Below are 14009 nucleotides of genomic sequence, written 5' to 3'. Positions count from 1 at the left end.
GTGGCATTTGCCCAAGCCAGTTCTATGTTTCTAGTACCACCATCGGGAGGTCGGCAAATCCCACGCCGACTCCACTCCCGATGGTGCACTCGGCTGCCTTCGACGCCCTCCCCAACTTCTGTATTGACTCCCATTCAGATTCCCTGTTTCCATTACTTTAGTATTTATTGCTGGTGAGGAGTTCGAGAAAGCCTTTGGGGGAATCGTTATCTGAAGGTTGTTGCAGAGAGATGAGAGTGAGAGGGAAAGTTGGGAGGGTGTTGTGTGTGCTTCTAGGAATACAAATTCTAGAGTGTTTCGGTGTGTATAGAGGAATATCTTGTGACCCGCGATAATTCATATGTCAATGTTACCCACGATGATTTTATAATAAAATAACATATAAAAAAAGTAGATACGGTTTTGATGAAAATGTTTTCCTGTCAGAAAGATATGTGTTGGACAAAAATGTCTTCTCGCTTCCTGTATATAGATTTGCACGTTCCGCCTTTGTTTTTAGCTTGTGTTACAACACATGGTTGCCTTCTCGTTCCTGCCTTGTGTTAAATAGAAAACTTTTTCGGGTTCATTCCTACCTCGTGGAGATAACTATAAATTGAACGATCGTATTTGATCATTGATAGGCGTCATAGGGGGATTTGTCGGCCATCTCTTTTTACAGTCTTCTCTTTTTTTTCAGTTTCGTTAGGCAGTATGGAAAAAAATAATGATGCACAAACATTCCAACAAGTGCCATTAAAGCGTGATGAGTATCTTTCCATGCCATCATGCTATTGTTGAATAACGTATATCATCATGAGTGTCATTAAGGCATTGTTTTGTTATTGCGGGTAGATTTTATCATTTCAATGATTGAAAACTTAAAGATATTTGTAAGGTGGTGGGATCTGTTGACAATAATGCTTGGTTACAAATGCGAGCAAGAGCCTCTATCCCATCCGGTATTGTCCATTCACTCAGTATATGCAATGTAACGCAAATCGCGGTTGTAGTAACATGTATATCGATTTGTGAGATATTATTTTATTTATTAATATCGATTTGTAATATATTATACTGAATTGTTGTATATCTATTTGTAAGATATTATGTGTTTTCTAGTGTCGATTTGTGAGATACTATTTTGTTTGTTAATATCGATTTGTAATATATTATGTTGAATTGTCGTATATCGATTTGTAAGATATTATGTGTTTTCTAGTGTCGATTTGTGAGATATTGTTTTGTTTGTTAATATCGATTTATAATATATTATGCTGAATTACCGTATATTGATTTGTAAGATATTATGTGTTTTCTAGTATCGATTTGTGAGATATTACTTTATTTGTTAATATCGATTTGTAATATATTATGCTGAATTGTCGTATATCGATTTGTAAGATATTATGTGTTTTCTAGTGTCGATTTGTGAGTTAGTGTTTTGGTTGTTAATATCGATTTGTAATATATTATGCTGAATTGTCGTATATCAATTTGTAAGATATTATGTGTTTTATAGTGTCGATTTGTGAGATATTGTTTTGGTTGTTAATATCGATTTGTAATATATTATGTTGAATTGTCGTATATCGATTTGTAGGATATTATGCTGAATTGCCGTATACTGATTTGTAATATATTATGTTGAATTATCGTATATCGATTTATAAGATATTATGTGTTTTCTAGTGTCGATTTGTGAGATATTGTTTTGTTTGTTATTGTCGATTTGTAAGCTATTATGTTGTTGCTTTGATATTGTGATTCATTCAATCGTTTCTTTGACTTGCTTAACTAATCGGTAGTTGTTATATGCATCATGAATAAATCGTAGTAAACGTATGTGTTGGCTAACGCAAATTGATATTTTGCTCATGACAGTGTTGAGCATATCAACTAGTTGTAGTAAAGATGATGTATCTCAATCATTGGAAAGTCATGGAGTAACGAACATCCGTACTATTGACGCACCTGAAGAAGTGAATATATGCACTAATGATGCACATGATAAGAAGGGTGCAAGCACTTGATTCACTCTTGACTTAAATATTCCAGCAGACGAAATGCAATTTGATAATAAGGTAGACGATCATGACAGTGTACTTGACAAAGGTGCATGCATCTCAAGTCTAGATGATAGTACACTTGACTCTGTTCCCAAAGAGAGAATGCAGTTTAATAATGAGGAAGCTACATACAAATTTTACAATGATTATGCCTTAAAACTTGGCTTCAGTGTTAGAAGGTATTCTTGGGCAAAAAATGCACAGGGTGTCGTGGTGAGAAAGGCATATGTTTGTTCTAAGCAAGGTTGAAAAAAGTCAAGTGGAAATCCAACAAGGAGCAAGCCAGATTCAAGATATGGCTGTCCAGCGAGAATGGCACTAAGAAGATTTCCGAATGGGAAATATGTAGTTCATACTTTAATCAATGATCATAACCATGAATTAGCCGTTTCATTTATGACTCCTATGTTAAGGTCAGATCGTAAAGTAACTGAAGTGCATATTGTAATTGCTGAAATAGCTGATAGCGCCGGCATTGCACCAAGGAAGACATACAATTTATGCGCGCACATAGATGGTGGTCGCGAGAATATACCATTTACACCTATGGATCTAAGAAACCACTTGAGAATGAAGAGGTCAGACAACATGAAGAATGAAGGAATATGTTCTTTGATTGATTACCTACAGAAGAATTCAAACAATGACCCTAGATTCTTTATTGCAATGCAACCGGATGAAGATGGATATGATGTAAATATGTTTTGGGTAGATTCAAAGTCAATAGTAGATTATGAATGCTTCAATGATGTGGTTGTTTTTATATGACAGTGAAGATTAATACGGAATAGTAGCCATTTGTGCAGTTTGTCGAAGTGAACTATCACTCACAGAGTTGCATATTAGGCAGCGCTTTTTTGTATGACCAGACCAAGGAAATCTTTGAGTGATTGTTCATAGTATTTACACAGGCAATGAATGTGAAGCACCTTGCAGCTGTACTTACAGATGGTGATCATGCAATTGTGGTTGCAGTGTCTCATGTATGACCATATGCACATCATCGCCTATGTTTGTGGCATATTTTTCAAAATGCAGCAAAGAACATAAGACACATTTTTAATCAGAAGAGAGGGTTTGATAAAAAGTTTAGAAAGTGTGTACTTGAGAGCATAGACGAGGTCACCTTTATGTATGATTGGGAGCAAATGATTCAAATGTACGACATTGAAGACTGTGTGTGGTTACAACATTTATATGCAGACAAAGAGAAATAGGCATTGACATATGGAAGGCAATACTTTTGTGCAGGTATGATAAGCACACAAAGAGCTAAATCTATGCATATCACACTGAAAAAAACATTGTATTCATGTTTAACAATGTTTCGCTTCATGGAGCAGTATAAATTATTTGTAGACGATCTTAGACAGAATGAGCTTGAACAAGATGTGAAATGCTTCAACATTTGCCCTATAACTTTGGGCATGAAAATATTGACGCGACCTGCAGATCTGTATACATTAATTGTATTTGAATGGACTAAGAAGAAGGTTATACAGGTCATGAATTGCAATATAGAAGGACGTATGCAATATGAGAATATACATAAATACCATGTTGTATGGAAGGGCGAAGAGCATCCAAAAAGGAAAGAAGCACATATTACGTACAATGTTGACAATAGAATAGTTGAATTTACGTGCAAAATATTTGAATTCAAAGGTATTTTATGTCGTCATGCATTAAAGACACTTAATCAAGAGAAGATGCAAGAAATATCTGAGTCATATATAATGCGAAGATGGACGAGACAAGCAAAGATTGAACTGCTAGATACAAATAATGTCAGTCCATTTAGTGTTGATGAGAAGTGCCACATAGCCTCCCGTTACCAACAACTATGTATGTCACTTATGCAGGTTACAGATTTAGCATCGAAAAGCGAAGAAGCCTATGTATGTATGAGAAAAGTGTCAAGAAAATTACTTGAAAAAGTGCAGTTAATTCACGATGAGTCTGTTATAGCTCATGAAGACCAATCTAAGAAAATGAGATCGAACAACATAGGTGAAAATCATGCTTCCTCTGACCCTTATCAGAAGTTGCGTTGAAGCGTAAATATCATCTTCGACAAGTCAGGAGTAAACGTTGTAGATTATGATGGAAATATTCACCTAATGAAGGGTATAAAAAAGAAACATGCCTCTTATTGCAGTCGGAGGAGGACAAAGGGTGCACTAAAATTGGTTGGCAAGAAAATGTCTAAGAAACAACCAACCCCTAAGCAACCAAGCCCTTCATATGAATATGTATGTAATACAGTATATTGTTTTCCATATAAATTGTATTAAGTGCAACTTATCAATATCTAACTTGTATAATTTCTAACATGCAGCAATACCCTACAGACGTGCACTACAACATTGGAACCTGCAATCCTCCCGACCTGTTTGAGTAGAACTATGACATGAGTTTGACAAATCTTTTGGTATGTAACAATTTTGAGAGGATGTTTGCATTTCTTGTTGAACTTAATGTAGTGTCTAATATTGTTCTGTTTAATGACAGACTCAATTCAATTCAAAAGTGAGCAACGCAACACAAGAATCACGTGTGGATTCTTCAACTATAAAATAGTTGTAGTATTTAACTTTGATTAGTGTAAATCATTTTAATGTTTAGCATTCTATAATTGTTTGTTGTAAATCGATAATTCTATGTTGTAATTATATAATTATTTGTTGTAAATCGATAATTCTTTGTTGTAATGTTATAATTCTTTGTTGTAATTCTACAATAGAAATCATACTACAAATATCATAAAAACTGACACTATAAAACATATAATATCTTACAAATCGATATACAACAATTGAACATAATATATTACAATCGATACGGCAATTCAACATAATAGCTTACAAATCGATATTAACAAACAAAACCATATATCACAAATCGACACTAGAAAACACATATTATCTTACAAATCAATATACGATAATTTAGCATAATATATTATAAATCGGTATACGACAATTCAGCATAATATCTTATAAATCGATATACGGTAATTTAACATAATATATTATAAATTGATATTAACAACCAAAATAATATCTCACAAATCGATACTAGAAAAAACATAATATCTTACAAATCGATATACGACAATTCAACATAATATATTACAAATCGGTATACAGCAATTCAGCATAATATCCTATAAATCGATATACGGCAATTCAGCATAATATATTACAAATCGATATTAACAACCAAAATAATATCTCACAAATTGACACTAGAAAACATATAATATCTTATAAATTAACATACAACAATTCAGCATAATATATTACAAATTGATATTAACAAACAAAACAATATCACACAAATAGACACTAGAAAACACATAATATCTTACAAATCGATATTAACAAACAAAATAATATCTCACAAAAATTGATATAATATCCTATAAATTTATAGTAGACATCGTGTTAGGAAGTAATATCTGCAAATCAATGATAAAATATCATAAAAATCGAGAGAGAAATTCCAATTAATAGCTTAGAAATAGATATTAAGAATAAGCATACACATTGATATTAAGAATTGATTTGTAATATATTATGCAATATTATATCAATTTATAAGATGTGTCCATTTTTAAGATATTTGTATTATGATTTTGAAACGTGTGCCTGCAAAATTTATATTATTGCGATTTGCGTGCTTGAGGTGGCGATTTGTGTATTCAACACACATGTGCCAGATTCGTAATTTTGGTTTATAGATCAATGTGAATTTTGTACACAATCTTACAAAATTGTATACACAGTCTACAAAATTTGTTACAAATGTTTGTACACAAAAAATTGTAATGTTCGGGAAATTGAATGTCGAACCAAAAATTGCTCTCTCTCTCTTTCTCTCAGCAGTAGAACGTAACCCTCTTCACGTTATCCTTAAGAACAAGTAGACGTTTAAAACGACTTCCTCTTAGTCCTAGGGTCCTTGCATCCTTCATTGCTTTCTAGGTAATTTTGCAGTCTGAGTTTTTGCATTTTCCACAATTAGAAAATCCATCAATTTTTTGCATAGTTTTGTGCATAATCTAGGTATATCATCCTGAAAAAACCCCCAAAAGTCACACCAATATAGAAATGTAGTCACCAACAATATAGGATAATAAAACATGTTTTAGTGTACAACATACAACGGTGAATTCTGGTGCTCGTCTTTAGTATATTGCTTCAATATATTTCATTACAAAGACACCACAATCGATGCCATTATTTTGTAAAGGAGCATCCTCTGCGACGTGAAGCCTCCACGGGAGAATGACGACACCCAACATGTCTCTGAAAAATCCAACATGTGGTTTATGCAAAAGCAAGTAAATTTCGGGCCATGGTACACGATACAGTAATCTTATAGATATAAACTTACCAAATACACAATGTCACGGTCTACACCAATGTTATAGTCCAAGGAGTTGTATAACCATATTTTTTATTTTTGGACATCCAACACGTATAAGACCCAATGCTTTTTCGATTGCCACAATGTAGGAATCAATATCTGCAAATCGATTATAAAATATCTTATAAAATCAATATGGAAATCCATATTAATAGCATAAAAATTGATGTTAAGAATCAACATATAAATCAATATTAAGAATCAAAATAATATCTTAAATCGATATTAGGAATCAACATAGAAATCGATATTAAGAATCAGAATAATATCTTAAATCAATATGAAAATTCCTATTGATAGCTTAAAAATAGATATTAAGAATCAACATAAAAATCGATATTAAGAATCAAAGCAATATCTTAAATCAATATTAAGAATCAACATAGAAATCGATATTAAGATTCAGAACAATATCTTAAATCGATTTAGAAATTCGTATTGATATCTTAAAAACCGATATTTAGAATCAAAACAATATCTTAAATCGATATTAAGAATCAAAATATCTTAAATCGCTATGAAAATTCCTATTGATATCTTAAAAAATGATATTTAGAATCAAAACAATATCTTAAGTCGATATTAAGAATCAAAACAATATCTTAAATCGATATTAAGAATCAAAACAACATCTTAAATCAATATAAAAATTCCTATTGATATCTTAAAAATTGTTGTAATGTTTAGTCGATTTGCCTTTGTTACAAAAATATTGTCATAGTATAACACAAATCGATGATCAAATATCATACAAATCGATATGGAAATTCCTGTTGATAGCTTATAAATCGATATACAAAATCAACATATAAATCGAGGGTTTAGGGTTTACAATTGAGGTTTAGGGTTTAGGGTTTTAGGGTTTAGGGTTTTAGGGTTTAGGGCTTAGGGCTTAGGGTTTTAGGGTTTGGGGTTTAGGGTTAAGATTTAAGTTTAGGGTTTAGAGTTTAAAGTTTAGGGTTTAGGGTTAGGATTTAGGTTTAGGGTTTAGGTTTAGGTTAGGGTTTAGGTTTAGAGTTTAGGGTTAAAGGTTAAAGGGTTTAGGGTTTAGGGTTTAGGGTTTAGGGTTTAGGGTTAAGGTTTAGGGTTTAGAGTTTAGGGTTTAGGGTTTAGGGTTTAGGTTTAGGTTTAGGTTTAGGTTTAGGTTTAGGTTTAGGTTTTAGGGTTAGGGTTTAGGGTTTAGGGTTTAGGGTTTAGTAATATATTAAGGGTTTAGGGTTTAGCGTTACGGTTTAATAAGATATTAAGGGTTTAGGGTTAGGGTTTAGGGTTAAGGTTAGGGTTAGGGTTAGGGTTAGGGTTTAGGGTTAAGGTTAGGGTTAGGGTTAGGGTTAGGGTTAGGGTTAGGGTTAGGGTTAGGGTTAGGGTTTAGGGTTTAGGGTTAGGGTTTACGGTTTAGGGTTTAGGTTTAGGTTTAGGTTTAGGTTAGGGTTTAGGGTTTAGAGTTTAGGGTTTAGGGTTTAGGGTTAAAGGGTTTAGGGTTAAAGGGTTTAGGTTTAGGTTTAGGGTTTAAGGTTTAGGGTTTATTAATATATTAAGGGTTTAGGGTTTAGCGTTAGGGTTTAGTAAGATATTAAGGGTTTGGGTTTAGGGTTAGGGTTTAGGTATTAGGGTTTACGGTTTAGGGTTTAGTAATATATTATGGGTTTAAGGTTAGGGTTTAGTAAGATATTAAGGGTCTAGGGTATAGGGTTAGATATAATAATATATTATGGGATATATGTATCAATTTGTAAAATATTAAGTGCTTTATAGTGTCAATTTGTTAGAGATTGTAGTATGTAATTGAAAACTGTGCGTGAAAAATTTACATTATAGCGACATGAGGTGGCCATTTGCATATTCAAATTGTTGCTCATTTAGCGATTTCTATGAAAATCGCTTCAAAGCTTCGTACATGTAATTAAATAGCTGTCACGTGAATCGCTATCGTCAACAAGTATAAATCGCTATTTCATTAAACATATAAATCGTTCTTGCTTTAAACATACAAATCACTGCTTCAAACGTACAAATCGCACCCTTCATAAGTATATATCGTTATAACGTTTGAGTTTCAACAGTAAACATCGTTCCACATCCTGCTTGTTGTCAAAAATCGATATGCCTTGTGAGACTTGGATTCCGGTTGACGATTTATGCAATTTGCGCAATGACGTATATGTCGGCCACAACGATTTGCCTTTATATAGAAAATATTGGAATAGTATAACGCAAATCGCGGTTGTAGTAACATACTATCGTTTTACGAGATATTGTTTTGTTTGTTAATATCGATTTGTAAGCTATTATGTTGAATTTTTGTATCGATTTGTAATATATTATGCGATATGTATATCGATTTGTAACATATTATGTGTTTGCTAGTGTCAATTTGTAAGATATTTGTATTATGATATTGAAACGTGTGCGTGCAGCATTTACATTGTTGCGTGATTGCGGTGCCGATTTGCGTATTCAAATCGTTGTTCATTTAGCAATTAAAATTGAAATCGCTTCATAGTGTCGTAGCTTTCATTAAATCGCGGTCACGTGAATCGTTATCGTCAACACACATATACGATAAGTCATTTTTTTTATTGGCACAGTAAATAACAACTTGATGCATAGTATAGTGTGATGCAACTGACGATCATGACAGATAACATGAAGAATGATGTGCATGTAGATTTAATTTTGCATGGTCGGTAGGAAGAAATCCTTTTGCCTCATAAGTGCGCGTAGTTTTCATTCTCCTCCATCTTCCTTTGCTTTTCCTTCTCTTCGTCATCCTTCTTCTTCGTCATCCTTAGTTCTTCCTCATCTTTCTTCGTTTGCTTTTCATCTTTAATATCTGATGGATCAGGCTCCACATAATAAATATCTAACAATTTGTTCTTATCTTTTTCATTTTCAATATTCATTATATTTTGGTACTTTACATAACCCTCATATATATCGGATTGGAGGATGATTTCTCCAAGAGTCATCCCCTCCAACAGCGAAGGCTTTCTTGTCTTACGAATTGTAGTCATTGCTAACCTGCACAATACATAAATTTAACCGCACCATTATATGTTACAACTGACTCCCCAAGTATATATTATTACAAATTATCACATTCGTTACACAATCACCAACATTACAAGTAGTCACAATATTTGGCATCATAAGTAAATATTGTAGTACGATTTAGCAAAATTAAGTACAAATCGAGGTAACTTCATAATTACACATCGCTACTGCATCAAATGTATAAATCGTTGCTGCTTCAAATGTACAAATCGTTATACAAATCACACCCTTCATAAGTACATATCGTTGTAGCATTTTGGCTTCATAAGTAAACATCGTAGTACGATTTAGAAAACTTAAGTACAAATCATGGTAACTTCATAAATCATAAATACACATGTCTACTACTTCAAACGTATAAATCATTGTTGCATCAAGCGTACAAATCGTTGCTTCAAACATACAAATTGTTGTAGAAATCAAACCATTCATAAGTACATATCGTTGTAAATCATAAATCGCTACTGCATTAAATGTATAAATCATGGTTGCTTTAAATGTATAAATCATAAATCATAAATCGCTACTGCTTGAAACGTATAAATCATTGATGCATCGAACAAGTCGCTACTGCATTAAATGTATAAATCATTGTTAAATTCAAACTTACAAATCCTTTTAGAAATTTAGCCCTCATAAGTATATATCGTTGTAATGTTTGGCCTTCATAAGAATAAATTGTTCTAACTGTTTTTCGGCGCCCAGAAGGTGGATAGGTACAAATCGATTTGTTTCAGTATGAAAATAGGTGTTATTTAGCATGAATAGTATAACCAATTGGAAGATTTAGCATTTAGATTTACAAATCGATTTGTTTACATAACGAAACCTTACACAAAACTCATCGAAAGGACACAAGTTTTGTTAATCCAACAGTGGAGGAGAAACACCTAGAAGGTAGATACAACCGATGGTGGCAATGGTGCTCCGGCTACGCTTTGACGACAATAGACGATGAAAAGGAGTGCTTCGGTGGCAACAGACGACAACAAAGGGGTGCTTCGGCGACAACAAATGATGGCAAAGGGTGATCCCACAATGCATTACTTTTGAATTCTTCACAATTGCACATTCATATATGCCATGTAAAGATGTGCATAAAACAATGATATGCATATGCATGTACATGGGTTCACCACTTCATATTCATTGCATGCTCTCATTTAATTCGCATATTCATGTCAAATGCATGAATTCATTCTCGAATCCTTTCAATTAAACCATGTGAACACTCATGCAATTGTTTACAGGCAACAACATATCAATTTTGTGTATGCTCATGCATAAGAAAACAACCTTGTATTAACACTTTAATTTCAGCATAGAGTATCTATTTTGTGCGATTGCTTATATGCAAAACATATCGATTACATGAATGCACGTGCACATAAGAGCTATTATGCATTCATACTTCAATTAAGCATGATTCACTAATATGCAAACACGCAATAGGCCAAGTAATGATTCACTAATGTACAAGCAAGCAATAGACCAAGTAATAATTCATGCACTACATGAATTCAATCACATAACAAGTCTGTACGTGTAATGACAATTGAAAATAACATGCTAAGTATATTATATAATTTACCCTCGTGTGAAACTTATCAAGATTTTCGAATACCCTGCCAAGTGAGGCCATATCGGGCCCATAATAAATGTTCAGCCGACATGCAGTCGGCTGGGGCTAATGGCCAAATAATGCTCATAACAAGGTCCAAAAAAAATCTGTATACATGTTCAACTCAAATCACTGATTTAAAACACATCCAGTTTTAAAAACATATACTTATATCTGTAAAAAAAAAACAATATATATATATATATTTGAAGGGCTTACACTCAGCCCACCTAGTTGGTTGGGGTCCCAAACAGGCCCAGCCGACCAAGATCGGTTGGGTTTGGTCTGGGCAGACAGGACCCTGGTCGGGCCTGGCAGTGGATTGCTAGGCATGTCCCAGTCCTGCCCAAGGGTCAGACTGGGTCTGTTCAGTCCCTGACAGCCCTAGGTTAGCTGAGCCAGCCCAGCCGAATTCATCGGTTAAGCCTGGCAGCTCATGCACAGGCCCAGCCCGGGCATGTGTGTGTGCTGTCAGGACTGGACAACCCACCAACGTAAATATATATATATATATATATATATGTTTTTTTTACCTGAGCCCTGTGGCTGGGCAGGCCTTGTCAGGCCAGCTGAACTCAGTCAAGCCGAACCTGGCAGACCTGGCCAGCCGACCCATGCTTAGCTGGACTGGTCAACCTGACCGTGAGGTCCAAAAAAAAAATGCAAGGGTCCATTAATGACCCATTTTTCTACTTCTGTAAAACTATGCATGAACTGTGCATGTTTATACAAATGAAAAACATATATTAAACAACATCAGAGGCATTTACAGATTCACTACCCAAATATGCAGGTTTAAGCTATGATCTTGATCACATAAGCTTACAAAACAAATTACAACCTATGCATGTTCAGAAATATAACATGAGCACTAAGCTTACTCAAGAATACTCATTCAAGAATATATGCATAATCAATTTTCCCAATAAGAGTACCGCTATGCACATTTTTTATGAAAAATACATGCATACAACATATTTTCAACATATATTCACATGCATCTAAACCACCCATATCAAGATCTATCCATGGAAATCAATATCCATCAAAGCGGTTTCTAAAAGAACCATTTCTACGTCAAATAAAATTCGGTACAATTTTTTTTTTCATGAAAAATATAAAAGAAAAACAAGCAATTCAGCCATGGAGGAAGATCCATGGATCATCCTCCATGCATTTTTGAGAAATCAGCCATATAAACATTTTTTCATGGATCTCCATCCAAGATATTGCATAAAATCGAACAGGCATTTGATTTCTCACTTGAATCCAAAAAAGGAGACCCGTACTTTTGCGTGAAATCGAAAAAAAGAGCCAAAATTAATGGTAGAAAATATCAGACGGCTAGATAATTGAGCTCCTCCTCCTCTGTCTTCTCTCTTTTCCTTTCTTCCCTCCTCTCTTTTCTCTTTTCTCTCTTTCCTTTTCCCTTTCTTTTTTTCTTTATATAAAGTGAGGGAGAGGGGGTGACGCCCCCCCTTCTCCAGCCCTCTCTAAAAGGGCTGGAGAAGGAGAGTTTCCTAAATTTGAAACTCTCTCTCTAGTTTCCAAAATTTTAAAAATTCTCATGTTGACTTTTTTTTTTTAAACTTTCTAATTCTTTTAAAACACTCTTTTAATACTTCTTAGGTAAGTAGGAGGACTCTTTTAAGAAGTCCTACTCATCCCTAAACCAAATTTTTGGAATTAATAAATTTTAATTTAATAATTGATTATTTAATAATTAATTAAATAAATTTTGAATTTCAAAGTTAGTTTAACTACTCTAGGAGTATTTTTAACCCTAACTAACTTTATTTTAAAGCTTTAAACTGAATTCAAAGCTAAGATGTTTTTGGATATAGATTTGGATCCAGATCCAGATCCAAAAATCCAAACCCATATCCAAAACAAAATTGGATCGAAATCTGGATCAAGCCTAGATTAAAGTGGGTCTTGAATCAGATCCAAACTCATATTAATTCAGATCATAAGCATCAGATCCAACCCGATCCAACTCCGGATTCATTTCGATAAACTGCCCAATTTTTGAAAAATTTTGATTTTGGGGCCAACCGGAACTCGAATTTAGGAAAGTAAAATATCATTGCGCTCAGAATTCCGAGACGCATCCAATGACATATTACACGAATATCAAATTCTAAATTTTGCCTGAAAATAACTCAAATTTTGCTTGAATTTAAAAGTTGAAAATAAAACTTGTTCTCACGCTTCGATTGGCTCGTCTTGATCTTGTCGATGAGACCTGGGCTAAGCCTAAACTCAAAAACATCGGTCTAATAATGAGGTTCAAATAATTTTTCTTCTATACTTAGCCAAACTTTTGAAAAAACTAAAAATGGCTAAGTATGAAAATACGTGATATTACAGTATACATGAATATGATAATGTGTATGTTTGAGAGCTTATGCATAAAATAGATCATGATAATGTATATTGTAAGCATATGTTCGCATGTGTATGCAAATTATTTTATACGTGCATTCTTATTGTGTGTGATCGAATACACACTGAAGACATGTTTTGAACAACTGTGTGTGCATGTTCACTAAGAATTTTGCATAATATGCTTTTGTGGTCAGACATGAACCACTAAAGGCCATGTGGGTCAGGAGCATGTGTTACTCCAAAATTTATTATGAAATTATTGGATTTCTAATTTAATTGCACTATAAAAAATGGTAGTGGGTCAGGTCCCGAGTTGGGTTTTGCATGTTGATTTGCAAAACCGTTGTGTAAAGAACTTAATCTTTGTTAAAAAGTTAAACGAGACAAATAGTGTAATTAATTTTCTTTCTAGATGTCCCTTCCACAATGTGGAAATCCTGAATGACAGTTTTAGAGAAACTATTAGG

The sequence above is a fragment of the Nuphar pumila genome, chromosome 4, assembly GCF_984573655.1.
Source record: "Nuphar pumila chromosome 4, dmNupPumi1.hap1.1, whole genome shotgun sequence".
NCBI classification, from domain to species: domain Eukaryota; kingdom Viridiplantae; phylum Streptophyta; class Magnoliopsida; order Nymphaeales; family Nymphaeaceae; genus Nuphar; species Nuphar pumila.
Note: the sequence above shows the minus strand (reverse complement) of the source record.